The 13,734-nt window shown below is 42.3% G+C and overlaps 1 protein-coding gene across 2 annotated transcripts in view; it reads left to right on the forward strand.

Annotated features, from left to right (window-relative positions):
* The first annotated feature begins 3,931 nt into the window (after positions 1–3,931).
* Positions 3,932–13,734, forward strand: part of LOC149453036 (uncharacterized) — a 105,269-nt gene continuing 95,466 nt past the window's right edge. The window contains exon 1 of one of the 2 annotated variants that reach the window (XM_089688765.1): positions 3,932–4,097. The gene's annotated coding sequence lies outside the window, so the exon portion shown is untranslated. The remainder of the gene's footprint in view (positions 4,098–13,734) is intronic. The other variant, XM_089688767.1, reaches the window with a different exon arrangement.

Below are 13,734 nucleotides of genomic sequence, written 5' to 3' on the forward strand. Positions count from 1 at the left end.
TGGGGGTGGCTGTGGAGGCGGCATACAAAGTAATGTTCCTTTGGTATTGGGTCCCAGCTCATATAGCCCAGGCAAACTCTACCTATTGTGATAGCTGCTTTCGGGGTTGTGGCCATTGTGGAGATGTGTTACATATATGATGGTCATGCCCGAGATTGTTTCAGTTTTGGTCTCGTGTGTTTGGCCTTCTCTACACACTGTTTCATCTCTCCATATGCCAGGAAGCCTTTGGTTTACTTCACTGTTGGAGGTATAACACTATATTTTTCACATTTTCTGTGCCATTGATAGCCCCTGCGCGGGCTTGCCTTTTGCTCTGCTGGTGTTGTAGCATTGTTTCTTTTATACCCTATGTGCCATTGACAGCCCCTGTGTGGGCATGCCTTTTGCTTCAGTTCTTTCTCATTTAAAATGTTTAAAATTAATAAAAAATCATTGAAATACAAAAAAATCCCAATAAGCTTATATTATTTTGGTATGGGTGATAGTAGTAGTGTCTATAAACAATGGTATATATACTTTTATATACTTCTAATGGCAACTCATAGTGGGACTGTGATAGTGCAGTCAGCAATCTGACACTGACACTTTGTGGAAACTGACTGTACTAATAACACTGGCTGGGAAGGGGCTAACATCTCGGGGCAATCGAAAGGTTATATTTGTGCCTAACAATGTGTAATGTGTATAATATGTGCTGTTTTTTGCTAACAATCACTTTGTTTCCTTTGTGCAGAGGGCTCTTGGCTGTGATCGTAAACAGCAGATCAGCAGGTCCCGTTCATGAATCATTGGCTGAGACCTGTTGACTAAAGCCAGCCATAAGTGAGTGAATTCTGAAAGAATTTTCCTTTGAAAATCTTTTCTAAGAATTCTCATTTGAATTTTCCACCATTAGTGGGCCACAGCAACATCCAATTTTGCGAGCAAGCATCGAATTTGAGTGATCGGGCATGTTGGAAATTTTTTAAAAAGCGAACAAATTTCTAATCAATGATGAGAGAACCATGCGAGAAATGTAATTGAAAAAGAAATGAGAATGAGCTGTGATCTGGAAAGAAAATTCTTAGCCACAAAAATTCTTTTTAGCAACATAAGGTAAAATTAAAGGCTTGGGTGGTCAAATTTCGAAATCAATGGTGGCACCATCGGATTACAAAACTCAGGAAATTTCCTATTTTCTATAGAAAATTTGTTCAGAATTCGACCCATGTATGGCCTGCAGAAGTTTTGTACTGTTCAATCACAGCAGAGCCAGCAGGGGGGGGGGGGGGTCACGCACGCGCGCACCCTCAACCTAGAAGAAAGCTGCAATCTACATTACGTTGCCTGTACGAGCCACCCGTCTACAGTATATGGCAAGCGGGTAAATAATGCAAAGTCAGAATTAAGTAACACACACAGTTCAGGGGTCAGGATTAAGATTTAATCCTGACCCCTGACCTCTGTGCATTACTTAAAGCAGAGCTAAACTCAGCGATCCTTTCCTCACTGGCCTCAGCCTCTTCTTGGCTTCTTCTGGGTGCTGGGCTGCGACTGTCTTTATGGGCTAGCACGGGATAAAAGTGCTGCAAGTGCTGTGCTGGAATGTAAACTAAGCTGCACTTGCATTACTCAATGTACATTCTAAAGCAAACTGCAAGCAGGCAGGTGGGTTGTTTGTTTTTATTGCAGGAGAGACGTTGCATGTTACTTCTGCAATAAACAAGCCTGCCTGCTCACAATTTTTGAAAGCTGGACTTTAGTCTCACTTTAATCATGACCCCTGAACTCTGTATGTTACTTAATCATTAAAGTGTTACTAAACCCACAACAGTAAAATCAGTCTGTATATGCAGTAAAGCATGCTTGTTATACTCACCATGGAACCTAAGGGGTTAATCTTCTGCATTGTGTAAAAAGGTCATTTGATCCTGATTGCTCTGTTCCTCCTCTTGTTTAAGCAACCACCTCTTATCTCCTGATAAGACAGACTAAACCGTAGCCATTCTACACATGCTCAGTTTAGAGTGTATTGCTAGAGAGGTTTTTTTTTTCTTGGGAGAGTGCAGGTGATCAGCACAGGGCCAATCAGCACTGGCCAGACAGAGGTCAGGGGTTCTGCATCCCCCTGGAGCAGAAAGAAAACTTTAGCTAGTGCTTGGCTGAACACTGATAGAAGTCACCAGGCTGCTCTAACTTCTGACGAGAAAAGTTATTTAGCAGTTTATATTTTCTAAAATAATTGCATTTCCATGCTCTGTGTACTGTGGGAGACCAGATAGTGAATGCAGGGTCCTGGGTTTAGTAACACTAAGTAGCACACAGAGTTCAAGAGTCAGGACAAAGTAACGCACATGTTCAGAGGTCAGGATAGTTTAGGGATCAGGTCAGCAGTTACTCACAGATTGCAGCATCATTCCTAGGAGCCACTGGGTTGTGTAGTTTGTAGTGTGCAGGCACCAACTCATCACACTGCAAGCATCAATACAAAATGGCACAACTACAACAGTCTGTGCATGTCTGGCAGCATGAAACTCTGAGCACGGCAATCTAGGGGCATCATTTTTTAGTTGCTGCTTTTGCAGGGTGGCAGGTTGGAGCCTACAAACTTTATACTACTAGGCACAAATTCAGGGATGTCTGTTCACAGAGACAGCCAACTCACTATGGGTACTGTCCCCAGGAACCAGGGACAAATGACAACCTTAGATTAAAGGAAAAAGGAGAGTAGAGCCTGAACCTCACAATACACACTGAACAAGTTTGTACCCCCAATGTACACTATAATTACATTGCCACAAGTAATAGTTTTAGAGTCATACATAAACCTGAGGACCATAAAATAATTTCCAAACACTTCCAATACATATGCTTTTCTTTCTGAGTCTACACTAAATAAGAACTTCATTAAAACACTTTGGTGAGGAAACCTACAGAATGCATCAGCCAGAATAATGTAACATATGCCTTAATGTATACAGCGTAGTGATCAGGAGTATGTAATGTACCACACAGATTACAGAACCCATCAGTCATTAATATATGCCATGATTTATATCAGGATTTCTCAGCCAGAGTTTCATGGAACCCTGAGGTTACTCCAGAGGTTGCTAGGGGTTCCTCAAGCAATGAGAAATTTCTTTCTCTCAGATAAGTTTCCACTGATGCCATTGATGTTTGTAGGTATCTGTAAGGAGGTAATTCTTCTCAATGGCCACAAGTGTAAGGTACATTCTTCCCACTGTTCATCACACTAGTGCATCGTGAGTTGTAGATAAAGTATTTTTTAACAGGCGTTCCCTTAGACCGGGAAGTTATTTTAAGGGGTCCTCTGTGTTGAAAAGGCCTGAGAGGCTTCTCTATAAAGTGCTGGGGTCAGGAGTATGCAACAAAACAGTGTTATTGTTCAGTTGTAGAGAAGAAAAATGCTCTGTATTGATAGTCAATGGGAGCTAAATGAGTTTAGTATTTGAGTAATAAGAGAAAAATATTCTGCATCATTGGTTAGTGGGAGGAAAAATGCATGGTGTCATCTTTGACACAGTGGTTCTGTATATTCGTGACCTCAAGATTCTCCAGCGGGCCAGTCTGAGTCTGCTAATTGGCAACTGACTCTAAAAGTATGAAAATCAGCACAACAGACCCTATACTTCTCTCATGACAGGTTTTCTTTCACATCCTCTTTCTTACATCGGTAGTTTGGCAAAACGCTTTTTGACTTTGGCGGTAAAACCGCAGTGGCAACATCGAGAATATAACCTGTTTCTATAATGCTTTTAACTTTGCAATTCAAATGTTTTTATTCATTTAACAGAGTGTAAAGGATTATGTGTTATGAGCCAGAAAAGAACATTCTTCATCTTCATTCAGAGAAACAGTAGTTATTTCATTGTACTCAGAGTGAAGTGATTAGCTTCGAGGTTCATCCTAGCAACAGGGAACAAGCTTGTAAACAGAGAACAGAAGGGAAATAATAGAGAATCAGCTTGTGCACTTTCATGCTTTCTCCCCGATAAGATCATTTTCAAGCTACTTCTGGAACATTGCAAGATATTGAGGCTATAATAGGGCAGCTGAGAAAAAAATAGATGAGTCTCGCTGACAGCAAGTGATGGGTAATGCTATTCTGCTTCTATCTCTTTTAACACATTGCTTAGAAATTTCAGATCATATTGTTCTACAAATATATAATCTGAGTTATTTACATAAGTTGTTTGAAGTATGTCAGTTACGGACAGGGGGTTTATAATACATTCTGTATGCTGTATCAGCCTCTATTGTGCTGGGGATTTGGATCTAATCCAGTGACCACAGTAAACAGGCCATTCTTCATCGATTGTACAGATAGGTATGCTTATTTCGCCATCCTATACTTGCCCTATGTTTGATGAAAGGATCTAAAATTCATCTAAAGGATACTGCAAACAGAATCTCTTTTTCTGTACAAGTTTTACATTTTTCCCTATATTCTTTTCCTATTATCAATCTATAAACATTTAAGTATATGCAGTATATCAAGATTTCTATTTTTTTTTAGAGTTCCTTGTTTCTTTACACAGGTTGTCTCAACCAGGCTTCTGTGAGAGGTCCCCAGGGGTTCCACCACTTCCACCAATGCAGCAGATTCCTATTCACCCAATGGTGCCTTCTGTATCCCCTGTGCATGATACCCAGATGAGTGGGCAGGAAGGGTTGGGATGAAGGAGGAGTGTGCTTGTGGTTCTAACTGAATTGGCTGCTTTAGGCCCACCCTGTGCTCTTACATAGGTAGTTTTGGTTATGCCAGATGAGGTGGGTTGAACTACCTCTCTGCTGTCATTCATAAAGTGGTTCTAAAGTCAGGAAATTATGTAGATAATATAGGTGCAGCGCTATAAATGGTATGAACATGAACATGAAATATACAATATATAGGACATTTATCAACGTGCAATAGCGTAGTGATTATATTGATAATTCAAGGCAAGTGATATAACGTCCAAATGAGAAGACGTGTGATATGGAGATCCTGTAAAGTCCCTGCTTATAGTGGGAATATGTGATCCAGAGGTGGTAGTTAATGAACAGAATGTGCACTCACCAGAAGTGCGTATTAAAGTCAGGAAATGTTTACCTTAATCCACGGGTAGCAAACACAAGACCTGCAGGCTGAATCCAGCCCACCAGGCCTTGTCGTGTGGCCCACGAAGCAGCTGGTGGCTGCCACTTCCGGCTCTTACCCGCTGTCACATGTAAACACAGGGACCTTCTGTTTTTACAGTGACAGCTGTGCTCTCAGCAGGTCATGGACCCCTGCAGGCACTCAGGGCAGTGCTCGTGGCAGGGCACAGTGAGGCATGGCAGGGACAGATCTGACAGAAGAATCTCCCTGCATGGCGGCAGAAGTGAATTCCCTGGTATTGGGGGCCGTCCAATCTGCCTACACAAGTGCTAGAGTGCAATACACAGGGAGGGAGCCGCCTAGTAGAGATGCGAGGAAGCTTTGGGAAAGGGGAGGGAATGGGGGCTGTGGAGTTATGGAGGATTTTGTGTGCAGAGATGGGGGGATGGGGGGGGGGGCAGTGGTGGGTGTAGAGGTTAGAACTCAGGAAAAGGGGTGGAAATGAAATAAGATGTTGTATGTGCATAGTGCACCCCTAAACCTTGCACTCTGTACACAGTGCACCCTTAAACCTTGCACTCTGTAAACAGTGCACCCATAAACCCTGCACACTGTACACATCACCTCTAAGCCCTGCACTCTGTATACAGCGCACCCCTAAGCCCTGCACTCTGTACACAGCGCACCCCTAAGCCCTGCACTCTGTACACAGCACACCCCTAAGCCCTGCACTCTGTACTCAGACCACCCCGAACACCGCACTCTATATGTTGCACACCCCTGAATCCTGCACTCTGTATGTAGCGCACCCCTGAACCCTGCACTCTGTATGTAGTGCACCTGTAAATACGGCACTCTGTACATAGATACCCCAAGCCCTGCACTCTATATGTAGCACACCTCTAAACCCTGCACTCCATACATAGCGCACCCCTAAACCCTGCACTGTGTACATAGCTCACTCCTAAACCTTGCACTCTGTACATAGCTCACTCCTAAACCTTGCACTCTGTACATAGTGCACTCCTAAACCCTGCACTCTGTGCATAGCACGCTCCTAAACCCTGCACTCTGTACATAGCGCACCCCTAAACCTTGCACTCTGTACATAGTGCACTCCTAAACCCTGCACTCTGTACATAATGCACTGCTAAACCCTGCACTCTGTACATAGCGTACTCCTAAACCCTGCACTCTGTACATAGCACGCTCCTAAACCCTGCACTCTGTGCATAGCACACCCCTAAATCCTGCACTCTGTATGTAGTGCACCCCTGAACCCTGCACTCTGATAAAGAGTAGATACCTAGTCTTACAGATACAACTGGCCCTTTGAGAGCAATTATACTGCTGAAGCCCCCAATGAATTTGAGTTTGACACCCCTGCCTTAATCCATTCCCTGCATTAGGCTAAAAAATGTCCCAGTAGTTGTATGACCCTATTACCTCCCTAAATGCTTACCTGAGTCCTATCTTGATCCAGTGCTGTGCGCATCTGCAGCGGCACTTGTCTGTGTTCCTCTTTTCACAAGATACAGAGGCAGCAGTGGGAGCCATTGGCTCCTGCTACCGTCAATAAAATTCTGTGGAAAGCTGAGCTGCTCTGTGTGCATACAGCCCGACTCAGAAAGGAGCCTGTTCATCTGATCCCACAGCAAGCAGCCATTACCATTGCACAGGGCAGATATGTATAATATGTTCATTATTTTTATTAAAAATAAATGTATACTTTACAATCATTTTAAAGTGGTATTGAACTTATGAACAAAAATGTTAGGTTGTAGCTTACCAATTCTTAGATGTGGTTTGCTTCATTAGTTTTTTTTTTTCTTTTTTAAGGTTTTTTTCCTTTATCTGCACCTGGTGATCCAGACAGTATGTCTCTTATTTTTCAACAGACCAAGCTGCCCAGTTAGCAATTAGAGAGATGAGACAAACATTTACCACTGGCAGTGGTGCTTACAATGATCAACGTTTATTAATTTATGTAAAACCTTTATCGGAAAATATATTAAAAAAATGTTGTAACTGCTTAATACAGTAGCTGTTAGCTGGAACCTGGCTTTGGTTGGTTGGTCAATCCATCTAAATATGCAAGACCATCTAATACTATCTTCTCCCCAGATTGACAATGTTGTTGTCCAAATGTTTCCCTGTTGTTTCTCCATCCAGAGTGGAGACACACTAAGACAGGAAGTGTGGTATTGGCTGGATCACAAGGTGAAAATAAAGGGAGGAAAAAATTACTGGTGCCACCAATTGCCTGGAGGGTTGTGTGTCTGTATGTGTTAGAAGTTTATGGGGAGACACTGGGAAGGGGGGGATGTCAGGTAGGCCATATGGGACTCAATGGTTTTAGTGGCAACCCTATTGATAAGAATTCATCTCACTGATGGGAACAAACTCAGACTATCAACAGTGCAGGGGGAATGAAGGACAGGGGAGGAGAAAATGGGGTTTCTTCTGTGAACCAGAACGATCTCAGGTTATTATTATTATTATTATACAGGATTTATATAGCGCCAACAGTTTGCTCAGTGCTTTACAATATAACGGGAGACAATACAGCAACAATGCAGTTCAATACAAGAGGGATAGGAGGGTCCTGCTCCTTGGAGCTTACAATCTAGGAGGGAGGGGCTAGTGGTACAAAATGTAGTAAAAGTGGGGGATGGAATGGTTGGAAGAGTAGAAGATTCCATTATTAGCTGAGGGCAGGATAGGCGATAGTCTGATAGATTGGGGTAGAGAGTTCCAGAGGATGGGGGAGGCTCTGGAGTTCTGGAGACAAGCATGGGAAGAGGAGACAAGGGAGATAGACAGCAGGAGGTCATGCGAGGAGCGAAGAGGACTGTTTGGGTGATATTTGGAGACAAGATTGGTAATGTAATTTGGGGCAGAGTTATAAATGGTTTTATATGTTATTGTTAATGTTTTGAACTTTATTCATTGGGCAATGGGAAGCCAGTGGAGGGATTGGCAGAGAGGGGTGGCAGATATGGAACAGTTAGTAAGGTGGATGGTTACATACAACATAAGAAAGAAAATGCAGTGATCAGTGGAGAAGGAGCAGGATGGGGCAATAGGGATTGTGTTAACAGTCCTCTCCACAGTCTGTCAACACAGCAGGGCTGGCAACAAAGAGGAAGAAAGGAGCAGAAGTATGAAAAAAAAAGTGTGATGATAAGAAATAGTGATTATAGAAAATGGGAGAAATGATGAAGAGAGGAACAAGCATTTTCCATTGGACACTGAAGAAGCACTGTTAGTGTTTCTGCTGAGCACCAATGCACTGTTAGGGGTTTATTCATTACCATTTCACTGTGAAAATGCCTGAGCATTCGCACAGGCATCTCAAATAATCCCTGTCATTTTCCAATATATTTATTTCCTACAATCATCAGCCCCATCCAATGGCCATATCGCAGTATTTTCATGACAAACCTCAATCAGAAAATACCACATTATGGTCATAAGATGAAGGTGACAACCATAGGATGTACACATTAAGAAATTCCAGGGACAATTTGTAATGGCTGTGTGAATACTCAGAGATTTGCACAGTAACTTTGTTCATATGTATATAGATCCCTTGTTGTTTCCACTGAGCACCAATGCAAATTTAGGAATCTATTAAAACATTTGTGGCAGGATGTCAGAAACATTTGTGCAAGTTGAACAAAATGTTCTGTACCAGGGGCGGACTGGCAACTCATGGGGCCCCCCAGGCAACTGGGGATCATGGGGCCCCTGTGTCCTCGCCCACACTCAAACCACACCCAAAACAGCCTATGAAAGGTACCAGGAACGTCTCATGGGGCCCTCTACTGACCCCGGGCCCTCAGGCAGTGCCCAAGTGCCGGAATGGTCAGTCCGACCCGCTCTGTACTTTTTCTTAGAGATTTATGCCTGTATCGTCAGCTCTATCTAGTGAGCAAAATACTTTTTTTTTTTAATTCCTCAATGAGAAAACTATACTGCATTTCGCCACTAGATGGAGATGAAGATACAGGCATCAAAGGATAAGTTCACCTTTCGTAGCATGTTACATTTTACACGCATATTCAGGGTGTAACATGTAACATCTTATGCTCGAACCAGCCACTATTCCCCTCCCGATCCCCAATTTGAAAGCTAGCGGGGGATCTTTTTCCCCGTCGCTAGCTGTCAAATTTAAAAGAATGCACCCATGCAAGGGTTCTGCCCACACGGCTGCGTCACTCATTCACAGTCCTCTGTGAATGAGAGACTACAAGTCCTGGCAGCCTTAGCGGCTGTCGGCTTGTAGTTCTCCATGAACTGCCACGGTGCTGTGAAGGGCCGTGGTAGTTCATTCATTCTTACTGTTAGTATATCTGTTTGCCCGTACATCCCATATGGCCAAGCTGATATACTGACAGACCTGCAGGAGACCTGCATGGCATCAGCGATGCTTTCCAGACTCCTGTGGACAAAAATAATAAATGCACATTTTTTTTACCTGCAAAAAAATTAGCATTTATTCTTTTTTTTTAAAGGTGAACTTATCCTTTAACCTCTTCACGCCGGCCGCACACAAATGTGAGGCCTCCCGGCGTCTGGGCCTAGATGTCGAGCGGCCGCACATTTGTGTGCAATTAAGAAAAACATATGTGCTGAGAGTGTGCGCCCTGCGCGCTCCCAGCACACATGTCCGGTACTCACGGAAAGGTCCCGATCTCCTCTTTCGATCGGGACCTTTCCCAATCATGTGACGGTGGATCACGGCGGTCACATTACCCTTAAACCCCGCCCTGCCTCTGAAACCCTTAAAGGGCCGGGAGGCGCCGGCACCAAGGGGTTAATCACTTTAAGCACTTCAAGTCCAGACACTTTCACCCCCTTCCTGTCCAGGCCAATTTTCAGCTTTCAGCGCTATCATACTTTGAATGATGATTGCGCGGTCATACAACACTGTACCCATATTAATTTTTTAGCATTTTTTGAGACAGATAAAACTTTATTTTGGTGGTATTTATTCACCACTGGGAATTTTCATTTATTTGCTAAATTTTTTTGCAAGATTTCATAAATCTTGGCCAAAATGTATTCAGCTATATTTTTAGTAAAAAATAAAATAACCCAAATTAGTTTATAACCAAAAATTATAATTTTTCAAAATTTTTTTTACATTTTTATTTATTTTTTTATATTATTATTTATTTATTTTTACCATACTGTCACCCTAGCAGTAGTTATCACCATAGTGACACTGTACTACTTGTGGGGGGTGATGAAGATTTTTTTTCCTTTTTTTTATACTGATTGCTTTTACACCCATAAAGGCTGTAAAAGCAATCATTTCTCCTTCTCTCTGGCTGCATTCTTGCAGCCATTGAGAAATACTGTGAGAGCTGTGATTGGTCGCAGCTGTTGTGAATAGCCTTGTACCATGTGACCTCTGTGATCATTCACAGATTTCACAAGTAGTAAGCAATGATGTCAGCAAGTGACATCTTGCTTACTACTATTCATGTGATCACTGATTGGCTAATCAGTGATCACATGATTGGGACCTCACACAGAGGTCCCGTATAGCAATCAGTGTTCCGATGTGTCTGGAGGACACAGCGGGCATTGGATCGCGGTGCCGTGCACTCCTAGGGAGCGTGCACAAGCAGGAAAGCAGGAGGACGCTTATAAACGGCCACCCGCCCCTGCACTGCTCCCATCCGGCCGTTTATGTACATGGGCCGGACGGGAAGTGGTTAATGTATCTTGTCCGGAGGACACAGCGGGCACTGGATCGCGGTGCCGCGCGCTCCCGGGGAGCGTGCACAGGCAGTGAATGCAGGGGCCGTTTATAAATGGCCATCCTGTCCAGCAATTTATGTACATGGGCTGGACGGGAAGTGGTTAAATATGCCAGCAATTACGTTGAACTTGCAAAAATGTTTCTGACATTCGTGCAACAAATGTTTTAGAAATAGACCCACTAGTGTTTGTGTAAATTTTTTTTGGATGCTTTTTATTACTATATCCACATTTAACTAATCAAGCTAACATCCCGTAAGCTGTAGGTTAGAAAATTATGTCAGGGGTTCCACGAGACCTGACATTTTTTTTAAACTGTTCCTCAGGCATAAGGTGGTTGAGATAGGGGTGGAACTGACAACTCATGGGGCCCCCGGGCAATAGGGGGTCATGAGGCCCCTGTGTCCTTGCCCAAACTCAAAAAAGCCTATGAAAAAGGTACCAGGGGCATCTCATGGGGCCCCCTACTGACCCTGGGACCTCGGGCAGTGCCCCGAGTTTCCAAATGGTCAGTCCGCCCCTGGGTTGAGAACGACTGCTCTATAGGGTGGAATGATTTCTTTCAGATTTCAGTGGCACATATAACTCCAATGCTTCTTAATCATTTAACCTAAAGTGGTTGTAAACCCTTACATATACCCAATGAAGTGACTGGCTTCAGATGATACACAGAGATAAATCAAAGCCTCCTACGCAAGTTGTACCTGTTTATCTACGACCATATTTTCCCTACATCCATTCAAAGTGCAGAATTTACACAGGATCTCTCAGCTCTAAAAGGCAAGGGGGGTGGGGATCTGAAGTTACGTCCGAGAGCAGAGCTCTAGGAGCTGATTGGAGGGAAGAGACGTTCCCCTTAACAGAGCACACAGGAAAGGAGCTAAGGCTGTCAATCACAGGCTGTACCCTCCCCTGTCACCGTTTTTTCTCTTGGTGTCAGGAAAACTAGTCAGAACTAGACTTACTGTATGCTTAGAGCAGGAGAACAATGCAGCAGACAGAAATGACACTTGGTGCTCTGGATTGAGTACACACTACAGAGGGATATTTTCATATTCATATTTCATGTCTGAGGTTTACAACCACTCTAATTCCTTTTCCCTTAACAGCTATCATTTTTAATTCTTATCATTTATAACACAAAGTTCGTTCAGATAGGTGTCAATAAATTTAATCTATTGACCATTTTCTCATTAATACATGACATGGGTTTGCAATATCTATTCCTTTACGTACAGTAGTTAATTATTATTTACATATTGCTAGATTTTTTTTTATCATGCATTGATATTTTTCTCATTAAACATTTTGCTACTTAGATAGCAAAACCTAAATGGATGCATTTTTTTATTTTTATGTGTACATTCCAAAAAAACCTACTAAATAAAGTATCTTGTTTTTATTGCAGTCTGTGTCCCCATTGCAGAGATTCACTCTCTCTATTTATCCTGGTGACCGTTGTCACAGGGACCTAAAATCAGTCAAAATTCTAAATTTTGAGTTGTTACCTGAACAAAGATATAGGGAAAGTAATCTAATGGGATCATGTGTTGCAATGACAACTCTCTAAAAGTGGATTTACCTTTTTTTTTTAAGATTCCCTCTGGATTCCTGTTGAGTCTACAGGACAGAAAGAGAAAAAAAAGAGTAATGCACAAACAGTTTGCAACATTTTTACATAATATATAAAAAAAACCCACAATATTAATATAAGAAGAAAAAACTAACACATTCAGAAAATATTCTTGGGAAAAACTAGAAAAAATGGAGGGATTTTTAAGGCACTGCATTTTCACCAAAAAATTTGTTTAAAGTTATATCATTCTTTATTTGTACAAATATACAACGTAAAATCGTTGTGTTAAAATACTGTACGAATAATGACCCTTGAAATGGTCATACCTAATGATTTATTCTAATAATAGAAAACTATGATTACCATAATCTTTCCTCTTTATATGACACCATGAACAATATTGATTTGGTAGCCATAAACTTGACGTGTTTCCCAAAAATACAAATTCCATTTCATCAGGAGTGTATAGGGTCTAAATGATAAAAATATTAGAACAAATGATATCATTGTTTACAAATACCATATGTAGGTAAATTAATTTCATAAAGGTGATTGTAGTCAAACTATATTTAACTTTCCAGGAAGATGTAAGAAGGTCCTCCTTCTCCAATCTACACTAGGGGGAATAATATCTCAAATGAGCAAAACTGTCCTATAGTAGTAAACCCCAAGATTATAATTGTATTTTAGATTGGCCCAGCTTGTCAGGCACCTTTTTCTTGGTACAACTGTCTTTCCCAGTGTCAACTCTCACATATAAACTGACTTTTCCATTTGTTACACTATCTTAAGCTTAAAACTGAAGTTTGCCTACGAAAAATAAATACCTACAACTTTAGTCAAATTACTTAATTGGAATGAAGTATGTCCCATATTGTGCGGACAGCAGAATCCTGCAGAAATCTTCACTGTAGGGATGCCTGTCCTCTACCTGTCCCTGAACCTGTTGCACTGCATTAATTAATAGCTTCGGGTCTTCAGGCAGAACCAGGGGCGGACTGACCATTTGGAAACTCAGGCACTGCCTGAGGGCCCGGGGTCAGTAGGGGGCCCCATGAGATGCCCCTGGTACCTTTTTCATAGGCTTTTTTTGAGTTTGGACAAGGACACAGGGGCCCCATGATCCCCTATTGCCCGGGGGCCCCATGAGTTGTCAGTCCGCCCCTGGGCAGAACATCAATACAGATGGTATGACAGGGACACGCCCCATCCTTCCTCCTCCTCCATTAAGAAATGTTCTTTCATTGATTACACTGCTTGTAACTCGATCTGAGAATTGGGGAGAGAATCCTGTGACTGATCA

This window comes from Staurois parvus, unplaced genomic scaffold (assembly GCF_062004578.1).
Source record: "Staurois parvus isolate SC_StPar_1 unplaced genomic scaffold, SC_StPar_1.0 ptg000454l, whole genome shotgun sequence".
Classification (NCBI taxonomy): Eukaryota; Metazoa; Chordata; class Amphibia; order Anura; family Ranidae; genus Staurois; species Staurois parvus.